This window comes from Culex pipiens, chromosome 1 (genome assembly GCF_016801865.2).
Source record: "Culex pipiens pallens isolate TS chromosome 1, TS_CPP_V2, whole genome shotgun sequence".
Lineage (NCBI taxonomy): Eukaryota > Metazoa > Arthropoda > Insecta > Diptera > Culicidae > Culex > Culex pipiens.
In genome coordinates this window covers 73,247,006-73,261,490 of record NC_068937.1, presented here as the reverse complement: position 1 = coordinate 73,261,490, position 14,485 = coordinate 73,247,006, and the positions used below count along the sequence as shown (strand labels likewise).

Genomic DNA, 14,485 nt, shown 5'->3' with positions numbered 1-14,485 from the left:
TACTGTAAAACATTTGGTGGAATTTTAAAAATCTGCCTATCAAATTGTGTTCAAATTCAAAGCATTTGAAAAAATATCTGTCTTTCAAATTTATTTTAAAATTGTAATTTAAATTTTAAATAAAATTTTCATATATTTAAAAATTACAATATTTTTAGAGTTCTACTTCGTCCGTGGTTCTACTGCAAAATAGTCATTTCAATACAAACATTTACTTTTAAGTGGATACTACATCAACACAAAAATTTAGTTTTGTTGGGTTTTATTTAATTCTTTTTTTAAAATTTCGTAAAAAAAAAGATTAACTCAATTTTGACTGTTTCTGTTGAAGAACAGGCCAACTCAGAGGAGTTTTTTGGACAGTTAAAGTTTCTTTAAGAAATCATCCCATCAATACCTAAAAACTTGCCGAAGATAATAAATCGATCAGCAAAAAATGTTTTAAGGTACCGATTTATTTTTAAAAATGGCAGTTTTTCTGCACTACTGCCAAAGTCTATAATGATTTGTATGGACTGATATAATACAAAAAATAAATTCCTGGAAATTGCTAATTCTTGGAAGAATCGTTCTTCTTGAACTTACGAAATTTTTTCAAAGAAAACTGAAGAACATTTGCATAAATGCTGTTGTCTTTTGCAAATCTTCTCTACCCATTTGATACATTTTAAATGCTATTTACTGCTTTCCAGTAATAAGTTATGCAACCCAAGAACAAGATAATTTTGATACTAACGTCAGTCTATAAAAAAAACATTGTAATTAGATTTAAAACTATATGGAAAAAATCCTTGTGGCCTTTGGAGAAAACCGGGAAAAAACCGGGAAATTGAAAATCCAAATCTGGTGGCCACCCTGCGATATAGCTTGTAAAAGGCTATAAGTGCTAATGCCGCAATATTTGTGTTTCAATCGGTATTCGATTAATTTATTAATTATTTTTCACCTCAAAAATGCATAAGATTGTTCATCTGCATTCTTTATATGTGCATAATTTGAAAACAATGAAAATTCTATTTTTTTCAGAGAAAACCAAAAGTACTCCGCAATCACTCGTTCTTGACTGTCCGTAGGGCTCTTACAAACCACGGGCAGAACGAACTGATTTCTAGCAATTGACGTGTTTTTAACTTATGCTCAGATCTTTTCGACTTTGACATTTCCAGTGACACAATCAAATTACGCTTCCTAAATCACCTGAAATCCCATCCCTGACCTAACAATACTCATGTAGATTTAAGAAACTGTGATATTTATGTTAATTTATTGAGTTAGTTTTAAGAATGACCTCGTCTTGTATCATAAGATGAGGTGGTTTTGTGCTTTTTTGAGAAAGTGCCTTGAATAATACCAGTCACAGATAAAGAGGTCCAGCTCCAATAGAGAAAAAAAATAACATATAATTTGTGCATGCTTGTAAAAATATGTGCCAGCTTAATTATTATTTTTTAAAATTCAAACAATTTGTGAACTCAGTAATATTGCGTCCTTTTGAATGAATCAAGTCTCCCTACTTAGAAAATTGCATGCCCTTCAAGAATACTTTACCCAGATTATTGTGCAAGCTTGTACAAATATGTGCCAGCTCGGATACGCATTCAGTAATATTGCGTCCTTTTGAATAAAACCAGTCTCTCTACTTAGGCGTCATCCATAAAGAATGTCACACTAAAATCGGCCAAAATTAACCTCCCCTCCCCCCTATGTCACACTTTGTCACGCTGGCTCCCTTGAAAAGTACGTCATGATTTGTTGGACCCTCCCCCTCTTAATCTTTACTTTTTGTACAATCTAGATTAAATTTTAAAAAGGTCCTATCTGCATAGGAAACCCATTACTCATAGGTTATTTTGAAAATTAGACGATTTATAAATGTAGAATAAATAAATCGGAGTTCAATCGAGGAAGTTTTATTTTTATTTTTAAGGGTTGTGTTTGGATTTTTTATATGATGATTTATTTTTTTTTTATATGATAATGATTAAATCTATTATCAAAAACTCTGTTTCTTAAAGCCTTGTATTGTGTTTTATTCATGAGTAAACTTTATCAAACATTAAACATCTTTTTAAATATATTTAAAGACTGAATTTTCAATATTCAACAAAACAGTCTAGCGTGACGTCATCTGTCACACTTTGTCACGCTTGCGACATCCCCCTCCCCCCTAGAGCGTGACGTTCTTTGTGAATGACGCCTTAGTAAATTTCATGCCCTTCAAGATTACTTCACCCAGATTATTTGTGCAAGCTATTACACATATGTGCCAGCCAATTCTTTTTAAATTAAAACAATTTGTGCATTCAGTAATATTGCGTCCTTTTGAATGAAAACAGTCTCTCTTCTTTAAAAACTTCATGCCCTTCAAGAATACTTTATCCAGGTTATTTGTTCCAGCTAGTACAAATATGTGCTAGTTTTGATAAAGATACTTTGATTTTTTAAAGCGGATCATTAAAATAGCCCAATTTGGACTTTGGCACAGTGGCTCTGTGCTGTGGCCTGTGCTCAATTTTTTGTTCACTTGCTTAGTTTTTTGTGGCTCATAAGGCCATTTTTAATTTGGCACGACTTAATATAAAAGATAATTAAAAATATTATGTTTCTTTTCAATTTTTAACACCGCAAATCTTGAGTTTTTTTTAAAGGCCTATAAACTATTGTCTTTTATATGTTGATGATTTTTGTTCTTTTTCTTTGAACAAGTTTACATTTTGTGATGAAATTCTTTTCAGTTTCCATGGGATATTGCAGCCATTATGATCTCCAATAACCATAATCATATTTGCTTTGGAACAAAACGAGCTTTAGGTGATTTTAAACTGTTAATAATTTGCAGAAATGCATTAATTCATGTTCATGATGAACAGATCCAGAACCGGCTTCAAATGTTTTTTACAGGTATTTCGGTAGATTGTTAGAGTCTTACAAAGTGTATTCATCATTAATATTTGGTAAATTTATAACAAACAATGTTCATGCTTGTTTTGGTTTTCATATCATTACGGTACGAGTCAAGCCAATTATTGAATAAACTGCTCTTGAGATATATCAGATTCAAAATTATTTCATGTCAGACGGTGAACACATGGCAGAGCATTCACTCACATTTTAGCTCAGAAACATTCTTTAAAGTAATCAAATCATAATTATTGATGTTCCTGTAACAATTTGAACTATTCTAAATAACGTAACATGATGATTTTGTAATAATAATGCAATCGATGCTTCTCCACGTGTTCACCGTCTGACATGGGGCGTCGTAATTTTCACCTAGCCGTCATAGCATACTAAGGACAATGCGTACATTTGAAGGGTGAATCGTTGATTCTGGAGACACCGGACGTCGATCCAACGCGCACCTTGGGGACAGAATGGACAACAGTAATTCCTTCTGGAATTTGTTCATTGGACCATCCCCTACACACCTGTCTTTATTCCGAGTGAATCCATGTTGTCCCCAGACGGTACGAGTCAAGCCAATTATTGAATAAACTGCTCTTGAGATATATCAGATTCAAAATTATTTCATGTCAGACGGTGAACACATGGCAGAGCATTCACTCACATTTTAGCTCAGAAACATTCTTTAAAGTAATCAAATCATAATTATTGATGTTCCTGTAACAATTTGAACTATTCTAAATAACGTAACATGATGATTTTGTAATAATAATGCAATCGATGCTTCTCCACGTGTTCACCGTCTGACATGGGGCGTCGTAATTTTCACCTAGCCGTCATAGCATACTAAGGACAATGCGTACATTTGAAGGGTGAATCGTTGATTCTGGAGACACCGGACGTCGATCCAACGCGCACCTTGGGGACAGAATGGACAACAGTAATTCCTTCTGGAATTTGTTCATTGGACCATCCCCTACACACCTGTCTTTATTCCGAGTGAATCCATGTTGTCCCCAGACCTGTAGGAACGATTGAACGAAAAGCATAAAAATCCCATAGTAATTTACATGTAAACTTTAAACCGCTGGGGACAGGCCAATTCTCAACCAAATGGGTTGATATTTGGCATGAGAGTCCCTATGGGTGTCCTATACTAGGGGAACCTCGGTTTGCCTGATTCTGAGAACATTTTTGTTTTGATGAAACACTCTAGTATTTATGTTAAATGCTCTCGTCTGCATGGTTGAAAGAAATTTCAGATAAAATTATACAAATTTATAAAATTATTTTTTTTTATTGTACTGGTAAGTTATTATGATTAGAAACAATAAAATTATTTTACAGCTATTTTTATGTTTGTCTTGACAAAACAAATGTTAACAAAATAACAAGTTTCGTACAACAAATTAAGATAAAAAAAAACAATTTCAAATACGCAAGTAAAAAAAAATAAAAACTAAATCTTCTAACAACTATTTTAATTTGAAAAAAAAAAACAGTTAACATATGTTTAACCTTATAAAGATTTCAGGAAACTTTGCCATTTTATTTAATTCAACAGAAAATAAACTATAATATTCAAGCAAGATAACCATTAGAAAGTTTTAAGCTCTAAATAATCTCTATGATATTTTTTTTAAATTTTGTCACCTTTTTTTAAACAAAATAAGAAATTGAAATTAAATAGCAAAAACCATTTTTTCTTTATTTCTCAAGCAAGGAAATCAGTGAAGAGTTTTAAGCTCTAAATGCTCTCTATGGAAATTTACCATTTTATTACCTGTATTCTAAATATTTTTTTATTTTTCAAACAGTGAACGCAGTGAAGAGTTTTTAGCTCTAAATGCTCTCTATGGAAATTTACCATTTTATTACCTGTATTCTAAATATTTTTTTATTTTTCAAACAAAGGAACGCAGTGAAGAGTTTTTAGCTCTAAATAAAAAATGGAAATAGCTTGACAGACTCGTGTAATTGAAGCACGCGAAAAAGTTTTTTTCTGTTGCAATTATTTGGAAAATAAGTTTAAGTTTGCTATGTTCGTTGAATGAAATTTAATTTTACCCGCTACAAGATCTTAAAACCAATTGAGTTGAATTATGTAATTAAATTTAAGTTGGACAAAATAAATCAATAATATACTTTATTGTCGATTATGTTTTTGCTAAATTTCCATAGAGAGCAAAGCAAAGTAATCCACTTTAACGACCCCCGGGTCTTTGTTGCAAGTTTCTGCTCATTTCTAGGCGTCCGAAGGCTATGTGTGGTGAGTCACTCAAAACCTCTTTTACGCAAATGGACCGACGTTTTACTTCCCCATCCGATAGAAGGCGTGGTCAGGCAAATCTCGTCTTGAAAAATGCCACCGGGTCCGTCTGGGATTGAACCCAGGCCATACTGGGATTCAGAGGCTACCACGCTAACCACTAAACCACCGGACCCGGCCATAGAGAGCATTTAGAGCTAAAAACTCTTCACTGCATTCCTTTGTTTGAAAAATAAAAAAAAATATTTAGAATACAGGTAATAAAATGAAAAATTTCCATAGAGAGCATTTAGAGCTAAAAACTCTTCACTGCTTTCCTTAGTTTGAAATATAAAAAATATTTAGAATACAGGTAATAGAATGGCAAATTTCTATAGAGAGCATTTAGAGCTAAAAACTCTTCACTGCGTTCCTTTGTTTGAAAAATAAAAAAATAGGGGAAATAAACCCATTTTAAGCCTAATAAGCGGGCTGGATAATCTGGAGTGTTCCTTGAAATTCAGTAAAACCAAATACACCAATGAGTAGAGCAACTTTTTGTGAACATTTCTGTTTATTTTCAGTTTTATTAAAAGTTATGCTATTCCTTTTACAAGCATTTTAAAAAAATATTTCAAAAACGCATTCTAATCAGTCGTGTGCATTGGGCCACGCCCATTTTTCTATTTTCAGCTTAGTTCTTTTTTTCATCCAACGTTCGTTTGGGTCTGCTTAGTGCTGCCAAAATTGATGAAATTTTAAGCGAACACTCACGAAAAGTAGCATTTATAGAGAAAGTTTCCTGGCAACACCACAAGCGCTGCTGGTGGTGTTGGTGGCCACTAGGGCGTCCAAATTTCCCGGGTTTTGAATTTCCCGGGAAACGGGAAAAATATTTTTGGAATCCCGGGAATTCCCGGGATCCCGGGAAATTTTTTAAACAGTAATAAAATATCTTTAAAAAACAAGAGGCGACAACAAATTAAATGACACCAGCCAATGTAAAATTTAAGATAAGTTTTGAATTTCATGTTTTACATAATGAAAATGTATGCAACAACCCGAATAGACGGTAATAACTAAATTCATGCCATTTCAATAACAAATTCTCTTAAAATAACAGAAAGTGTTATGGAATCTTCTTGAAAAACCAACTTTTGCATAAGAGTTGAATAACAGTTTATGTTATCATAACAAAATTTGTTATCGGTCTGTTATTGGTTGAAAGCCAGAACAACTTTGGAATAACATTTTTTGTTATGGAAGAATACCTCCAATTGTTATTGGGATGATCGGATTAGTTGTTAAAATAACAAAAAATAATAACAAAGATTTGTTCGAAGAATAACTTAAAATGTTATTAATCTGTTATTACAATAACAATCCAATCACAAAAAAATCATAACGGCGAATAACAAATCTTGTTATAAATAACATAAAATGTTATTGGCCTAGTATTTTCCAATATCAAATAATGTTATTCCCGCGTTATTTCCGTCTGCTCGGGAAGTGGCAAAAAGAAGATTTTTTCAACACGAGTCGTACATTTATCGGATAAATCTCGATTACTTTTTCAAATGGTCCTATGTACATAGGAAACTCTTGGCGCATTTGTTGTTTTGAAAAAGTTATCTAGAAATACGACAAGTGCTGGAAAAATCAAGTTTTACAACAAGTTCAACAACATCTTTTGCAATCCCGAATAAACGCCTTTCGAATGAAATTTTTGCAAACATCTATGTGTTAAATAAATTCACCGTTAAAATTAAAAAATAATTTGAAAATTTTACTCATTGATACAAGTGCTATAATGTTTAACTTTCACAAAAAAACATAAATTACAAATTATTTTTAAGTTTCTACCGCTACTAGGAAAAATAAACTACTAGGAAAAAACAGTCTAAATAGGTAAGGAGATATTAGAGCAATAAATAAAAAAATCGGTGTTCTGTGAAATTATTTTGTTCTGTTCCTGTTTTAACTAAAGTAATTCAAAACATCATGCAAAAAAAAAAAAATACTAAATAGCTGTCTTAATTCGTTTCATTTGTCCTGATTTGCCCCACATACCAGTGCTTGATGAAACATAATTTGATTTGATTTTTTTTTTCCAACTTTTAAATCATAAGGGTAATTCTCTACCAACTCACACGAAATCGGGAAAAGTTGCCCCGACCCCTCTTCGATTTGCGTGAAACTTTGTCCTAAGGGGTAACTTTTGTCCCTGATCACGAATCCGAGGTCCGTATTTTGATATCTCGTGACGGAGGGGCGGTACGACCCCTTCCATTTTTTAACATGCGAAAAAAGAGGTGTTTTTCAATTATTTGCAGCCTGAAACGGTGATGAGATAGAAATTTGGCGTCAAAGGGGCTTTTATGTAAAATTAGACGCCCGATTTGATGGCGTACTCAGAATTCCGAAAAAACGTATTTTTCATTGAAAAAAACACTAAAAAAGTTTTAAAAATTCTCCCATTTTCCGTTACTCGACTGTAAAAAAATTTGGAACAAGTCATTTTAATAGTAGTTTATGCAACAAGTTGCAAAAAGAGGATTTTTTCAGCACGAGTCGTACATTTATCCAACGAGGTTCACCGAGTTGGATAAATACGACGAGTGCTGAAAAAATCAAGTTTTGCAACGAGTTCCATACAACATTTTTGCAATTCCAAAAATCACCCATTGAGTGAAATTTTAAGTCCAATTTTCATATATTTTGTCAATAAATCGTTTAAATAAAAAAATGTTGAAAAGTGTTACTTTTCGAAACTAGTGCTGAAAAGTTCAACTTTTCAGCACCCATTTCAGTGCTGAAAAGTAGAACTTTTCAGCATTTATTTTGAAAAGTGTTGCTATTCGATTCTGTTATTTTTTGTACAGAAAAGTAGGCTATTTCGTCGTTCAAGAATGACAGGAAAAGTAAGTAGTTTCAGGACGGAATTGCAAAAAGGAAATTTAATGTACTTTTCGAATCTACATTGACGCAGAAAGGTCATTTTTTCATTTAGAACAAAATTTTTCATTTTAAAATTTCGTGTTTTTTCTAACTTTGCAGGGTTATTTTTTAGAGTGTAACAATGTTCTGCAAAGTTGTAGAACAGACAATTACAAAATTTTTGATATATAGACATAAGGGGTTTGCTTATAAACATTACGAGTTATCGCGATTTTACGAAAAAAAGTTTTGAAAAAGTTACTTTTTGCGTTTCTCTTTGTTTCGTCGTCCGTGTCTGTCGCGGGTGACCATGAACGGCCATGATCGATGACGACCAACTTTTTCAAAACTTTTTTTCGTAAACTCGCGATAACTCGTGATGTTTAAAAGCAAACCCCTTATGTCTATATATCAAAATTTTTGTAATTGTCTGCTCTACAACTTTGTAGAACATTGTTAAACTCTAAAAAATAACCCTGCAAAGTTAGAAAAAACACAAAATTTTAAAATGAAAAATTTTGTTCTAAATGAAAAAATGACCCTTCTGGGTCAATGTAGATTTGAAAAGTACATTAAATTTCCCATAAAATGACATGTTCCAAAAAATTTTACAGTCGAGTAACGGAAAATGGGAGAATTTTTAAAACTTTTTTAGTGTTTTTTTCGATGAAAAATACGTTTTTTTTGGAATTCTGAGTACGCCATCAAATCGGGCGTCTAATTTTACATAAAAGTCCCTTTGACACCAAATTTCTATCTCATCACCGTTTCAGGCTGCAAATTATTGAAAAATACCTCTTTTTTCGCTTGTTCAAAAATGGAAGGGGTCGTACCGCCCCTCCGTCACGAGATATCAAAAAACGGACCTACGATTCGTGATCAGGGACAAAAGTTACCCCTTAGGACAAAGTTTCACGCAAATCGAAGAGGGGTCGGGGCAACTGCTGTGTGAGTTGGCGGAGAATTACCCATAAATATAAGTAGATATATCAATCTTATAAAAATATATAAAATCAAACATGAAATATTTAAAGCGCTAGGCATTTTGCAGATCGGTAATCTTAAATTTAAAAAGTTTGCCCTAATAAACTAAATTAATGCTGATATATGCCGAATACAAATTATAATGTTTTAAAATTAAATTCCACAACCAAATCAGAATTTCCAGACCAAAATTTGTTTTTTTTTTCGGGAATTCCCGGGACAAATTATAAAAAAATCCCGGGATTCGGGAAATCCCGGTTCTGGAAAAATCCCGGGATTTTTGTCCCGGGAATTCCCGGGATGGACGCACTAGTGGCCACCCTTTGTTCTTTATTTGCCTTTGCCTCTCGCTCGGTTTTCTTCAGGCTTCGCTTGGAATGGGTCATCAAGGTTGAAACGTCAAAAGACTTGGCGCGTTTGTTTTTTTTGGCGCTTGCTAATTATTTACATGTTTCGGGATTATTTTTCAAGTGAGTGACTAAGTAACGGTCAAAAGAACATGTTGCCGGTAGTTGGAAGCAATTTTATATCTTAAGCGCTTTGAAATCGTTAGCGCAAGTGAAAAGATATTGCTGGCGACTTTCGTTAAGCAGTTAACCTCCGATCTTGCGTGTGGATGTGTGTGCCACCAAAATGATGAGAAATGGTCTCGCAAAATAGAAATTATGGTCAAAAGTGCATTAAATTTGATCTTTTTGGCCAGTAAGTGGCATACATTTGCGTGCTTACTCGAGGCGGTGCTGTTGCTGGTAAGTTTACAGCCTAAATAGTATTTTTGGAGCTTTAATCGAGCATCAAACTCTCCATATGACGAAGATAGGTGTTTGATTAGAAAGGGTATATTTCCCCTATTTAGAATACAGGTAATAAAATGGTAAATTTCCATAGAGAGCATTTAGAGCTTCACTGATTTCCTTGCTTGAGAAATAAAGAAAAAATGGTTTTTGATATTTAATTTCAATTTCTTATTTTGTTTAAAAAAGATGACAAAATTTAAAAAAAATATCATAGAGATTATTTAGAGCTTAAAACTTTCTAATGGTTATCTTGCTTGAATATTATAGTTTATTTTCTGTTGAATTAAATAAAATGGCAAAGTTTCCTGAAATCTTTATAAGGTTAAACATATGTTTACCGATTTTCTCTTTATAAAATTAAAATAATTGTTAGAAGATTTAGTTTTAATTTTTTTAACTTGCGTATTTGAAATTGTTTTTTTATCATTTGTTGTACGAAACTTGTAATTTTGTTAAACATTTGTTTTGTCAAGACAAACATAAAAATAGCTGTAAAATAATTTTATTGTTTCTAATCATAATTACTTACCAGTACAATAAAAAGAATATAGTTTTATAAATTTGTATAATTTTATCTGAAATTTCTTTCAACCATCCACTGGAACTTGTGGCGAGAGGTGTGGCTGGCGTGAGCGCGGGTGTGAGCGTGGGTGTGAGTTCGTGAAACAAGAAGAAACTACTACTGACGGACGATCCGTTGGTGTTGGCGAGTTGGGTAGGATCGAAATCAGCTTGGTTTGTTGATTCTTGGCCGGACGACTGCTGACCGCCGGAGCTTTGATCTGCAGGTTGCAGCTCGAGAGGCGGGAGATGGATAAGTGTGTGATGGGGTCTTCCACAAATGCGACATCCATCCGAGGCGCACGCCCTGCATCCGTGCGAGTCTGTTTTCATGCAATACAAGCACAAACGGTGTTGCTTCACATGCTCAAAGCGCTGTTTCGGCGAAAGCTTGCGGAACTTGAAGCACTGGTGCAGATAATGGGCTCCCTCACATTGCAGACACTTGCGAGTAGTTGTCGGACGACTGTGACACGTGCAGCGTAAAGAACTTTGTTGCTGGTTTGGGACGTTGTTCTCGCAAACGTGTCGACACTGGGTTCAGAGCTTGAACAATACGAGCTTGACTCTGGAGAAAAACGATCATATCAGTGTACTTTGGCATCTCGGTGCTCGTTGTGCCGTTGATCCTCGAGCGACGTGATTCTCCCACTCGCGCAGAGTGTTCGGGGCCAAGCGCAAGCTGAGTTGATAAACCGTGCTCCAGCTGTCCCCAGTCGAGAGGATTGCCGAGAACTCTGGTAGCTTGAGTTCTGGATACTTGATGTGACGAGCAGCCTGCGGCAGGTTAACCTTGAGCTGGTCTTCTGGTAGCCTTTCCTGCGCGTTTTCGTCATCTCCCTCCGACATCTCACGCACACCAATGCACACCAAGCCACACAAGAAACGAACTCAAGCCTCAGCAGCAAACCGCTGTTCTACAGCGGTCAGGTTTCTGCAATGGCGGCACTTTTCAGCGCCGAGGGCCACTGCCACCGGTGCACGCCGGCGAACCAGTACTCGAACCACTTCTACGGCGTAAATCACTTCTTCTTCCTTTTTTTCTTAATTTTTTTGCCGCTTAGGCTTGCACTTTTAAGTTTTAAAACTCTTTTTCTTTTAGCGATTTATTTTTTATCATTTTTTTTTTACTTCTTTTCACGCGGAACACAATCGCGAATGTCCAGCGGTAATCCCGTTTGGCTTCCGGTTTGCACAGACACAAAAGTTCACTTTTGTCCCAGACAATTGAACAGCCGCAAAATGGCGTTATTCGGCGTCACGTTTGGCACTGGTCTTTTCATCCGGCTCGAAGGACCATGTTCGAGACGAGACGTGCAGGTCACTAGCGGACAACTCGCGGCGATCGCGATTCCGCCGAGAAAGGGGCAAACCGGGAAGTCATTCGGAATTTTCAATCGAGAAAAATAATTAGCCAGACTGATCTACGATTTTCAACCTTTTATTACGACCGACGAGAGATCAGTTGGAATTAAAACTATTGTTCGATGCCAGCAGTGATCGAGCCCTCAACCTTAAGAACAAAGACGACAGCCGCCACGAGTATATAATATAAGAGAAATAATAGGGTGGTACGTTTGTACAGCTGGGAGAGTTGAGAAATTAACAAATTGTGTTTTTATCTAACTTGGCATCGAACAGTTAGAATAATACAACACAATTTCAGGTGGGGTTAGTATAGAAAAGGCTGTTTAGAATTTTGAAAATAACTCAAAATGACTGTGAATTTTGTTTGAAATAACTCTGAGCTTAGGTAGTAAAAAATACCGTTCACCTCAAAGGTTCGCAAGACACTCTACAAGAGCAAGAGAAAGGTATTATTACACATTTCCCATGCTCGGGTTTAGGGTGTATATCAAAAATGTTTAAAATCATGTTTGAAATTTCCCGTTTTCAATGAAAGCATTTGTTTTGAGACATCTTTTTAGCGCAAAATTAATTATTTTGTCAAAATTGGTCAACATTTTCCCATAGTTTCAGAGGAATTTGATAAAATACTGTAACACCAAAAGAATACCAAAATGTGACAAATTCTGCAATTTTGCAATATCAAAACAATACCTAAAATTGGTATGATACCAAATTTTGGTCTTGCATAATCCTCAAGACAAATTTTAATGTGTCCAGGTATACAAAAATTTTGTATTATTACCAGAGATACATTTCCCTTGTTATTTACCCATGCTCGGGTTGGTAAAATCCAAAAGCCTTGAATAGAAAAGTTATTTGTAAAACAAAAGTTGCTCTAAATTGACACAGGAAAAAAATGGCAGTAGAGGGCTAAATACGCTTGAGGGCTAAATAACACTTGTTTCATTTTGTGTTTTACTATCTTTTTTTAGGAATTGAACGATTCATACAACATGGCAGTTCGTTATACATACCAACTTTCAACATTTTGGAATGAAGCATTACCTAAAGAAATTTGTAGCATGTACCGGCATCTATATCAAACATTTTATCTTAACGAAAACGATCACTCGTGGTTTGATTTACCTAGTGCAGATATAGTTATACAAATTCAAATAACAATGTTTTATTTGGAACTTGAATATGACTTTTTATCAGTTTCTGGAACTTTGAGAAGGTAATACCATATACTTATGCAGCAATGGAGCACCCGCAGTCGAGCAGTTTTTGACAGTTCGCTCCATAAGAAATACATAGGGACGTGGCGTTCATCGTGCTGCCATCTGGTTTTTTTAAGTGCAAGAGTGGAAAAGTGCTGAGTCATCGTCTAAAAATAGACGGCGTCCTATCTCGCCCAGCAAAATGAAGTCGATAAAGTAGTCGGATTCGATGAGAAAAAGTGGAAAACGTGGTCTAAAAATAGCGACGCCATCCCCTTATTGTAGAAAAAAGCAAAAACTGCTCGAATGGAAGTGCTCCATTCCATTTGAAAAGAGCCTGAACCAAAAAAATAAAATTTTTCTTGAGATTCCTTGACCAAAATAATTTGACCCGTATTTTTTTTGTTTGGCCATTAGGGTGACCTCCATCGTGCTAGGGTGGTTCAAAATACAGTATGTAAAAAAAGTATTTACACCCCTTGGGAACTATGCACATTTTGTGAAGAAACATGTAAACAATTTAAAGTTTGACAGAAACCTAGTACTACGTTTTGTTCAGAAACTCATGCCGAACATTTTGCTATAAAAAGCTCATGAAAAGATGATTTCAATAAAAAGTTATATAACAAATACTATTACAGAAATTAAAAAAGGTGCAAAAAAAGTTTGTACACCATTCGAAAAATTAACATAAATAATGTTATTTGTTGACAAATTACCATAAATCCAGTCTCCCAACTCCAAATAGGCATCCTTGACTGATTAAAAAAATAATTTAGATTAAACAAGCCTTACCCGAAAAACTTCGTCTTTTCCTTTTTTTGTTTGTTGACGTTTTTAGCTTTTTTTCTTATTCAGCCTCCTATGATCAAAATTTGATTTTACGCAACTTTCCCCATACAATCTGCAGATTTTCCGGAATCGGTTCCAGAGTGACCAAAGTTGCCACTTTTTGGCGTAAGAACCTTCCTTGGACTTATACGAACCCAACGCAACAAAGAGCACCTCGATCCGACGCTCCGTATTGAACTGATTCGCGTTCGAACAAAACCGTCGAAATTTTTTATATATATAGATAGATATAAAGTTTACTAATTACTAAGTATAAAAGTTTAAATTTTATATAAAACTTATCTAAACTTAATTTTGCAAACTTTCAATTTAACTAAATGTCAATATATTACCATAGAATTGCTAAATAAACATTCTGGAGGGGGTATAACACCGTTTTGGGGGTCTTCGAATCGCTATAATAGATTTTTCGTTGGAATTTCGTACCAACCCGGAATGACGTCGTCGGAAAATCCGCCGGCATCCGAACCGGTCCACAATTCACAAGTTAACCTATGTGGCATCGGAAAGGGCATAAAATTTCCGATCTTTTGATACCCATACATCTAGGTTTTCTATAAAACCCACGTTTTTGAATACCTGGGCAAAAAGTAAGTTTGATCCACGAGAACAAAAATTACGAAAGTCCATAC

The 14,485-nt window shown here is 34.7% G+C and overlaps 1 long non-coding RNA gene across 1 annotated transcript; it reads left to right on the top strand.

Moving 5' to 3' along the window:
* The first annotated feature begins 557 nt into the window (after window positions 1–557).
* LOC128092497 (uncharacterized) lies at window positions 558–13,386 on the top strand. Its single transcript, XR_008211819.1, has 2 exons — window positions 558–2,901; window positions 12,774–13,386. It is a non-coding gene; the product is annotated as an uncharacterized LOC128092497 (long non-coding RNA).
* The last annotated feature ends 1,099 nt before the right edge of the window (window positions 13,387–14,485 follow it).